The following is a 1,299-nucleotide window of genomic DNA, read 5'->3' as shown; positions in this document are numbered from 1 at the left end:
GTTTTCAACATTGATAATAATCAGAAATGTTTCTTGAGCAGCAAATCAGCATATTAGAATGATTTCTGAAGATCACGTGACACTGAAGACTGAGGTAATGATGCTGAAAATACAGCTGCGCATCACAGAAATAAATTACATTGTAACAGATATTCACATAGAAAACAGCTATTTTAAATTGTAATAATATTTCACAATTTTTACTGTATTTTTGATCAAATAAATGCAGCCTTGGTGAGCAGAAGAGACTAAAAACAACCTAATTATTCCAAACTCTTGATGCTTGTGTCTGAGGATCATGTGTGATATGTAATGGCGTGATGAAGTGGAGTCTGAATCCACAGTGATGGCGAATCCTCCATCTGCCCGCTCGGATATCCTCAGATCATACATCTTTCCTGACAACACTAGGACACCTTGGGCTTCATGAAACAAGGAGAACAAGAGGTCTAAGTGAAATATTCAGTGTCTTTATTGTCTCCAATAAATTATCAGGCATGTTCCTCGAGAGATTTAACCTGTGCAGCAGCCTTTGAAACTTCTACACGCTGATTTTGTTTTCTCTTCACACACAACAGAGGATTGATTCGCTTTGATCTTTCTTTTAATAAGCAGAGACTTCCAGCCCGGCTTACGAGAGGAAGGCTTGACGCCGCACCTGAGAGCGACGCACACCTGGGATCGGGGAAAACCGAGGGCCAATGTTTTTGAGAGACGTCTCCAGTCGACGCTTCAAGAATTCCTCAAGTCAGAGCGAAAAGCCCCTGCTGAGCCTCAAATGCCTGAACATCCGACTCAAAATCAAACCTACAATCTAGTTCATATCCAACACAGTTCAGCTTTATAAATATTTATTCAGTATTACAAAAAGGATAAATTTAAACTGGAAGAGTCAGAAAGCATGTAAAATGCAGTGGTGTGAGCTTTGACTAACTACATTATGTAGCAAAAGCCTGTATATTATATTTTTTTTAAATGCAAGCAAATGTAATTATTTTATTGATGTATATATATACAGTATATATAAATATATATGTGTGTGTTTGTGTGTGTGTATATATACCACTTCACATAAAATAAATTTAATTTGCTTGCATTTAAAACAAACACACACACACACACATACACATATATGTATATGTATGTATATATGTATATATATATATATATATATATATATGTATGCATGTATATGTATATATATATATATGTATATATGTATATATATGTATATATATATATATATATATATATATATATATACATTACATTATAATATAGGCAGATGTTTACATCTAA

The sequence above is a fragment of the Sinocyclocheilus rhinocerous genome, unplaced genomic scaffold (genome assembly GCF_001515625.1).
Source record: "Sinocyclocheilus rhinocerous isolate Xijiao unplaced genomic scaffold, SAMN03320098_v1.1 scaffold1919, whole genome shotgun sequence".
Lineage (NCBI taxonomy): Eukaryota > Metazoa > Chordata > Actinopteri > Cypriniformes > Cyprinidae > Sinocyclocheilus > Sinocyclocheilus rhinocerous.
The sequence above is the reverse complement of the archived record's forward strand: the minus strand, read 5'-3'. Positions refer to the sequence as shown.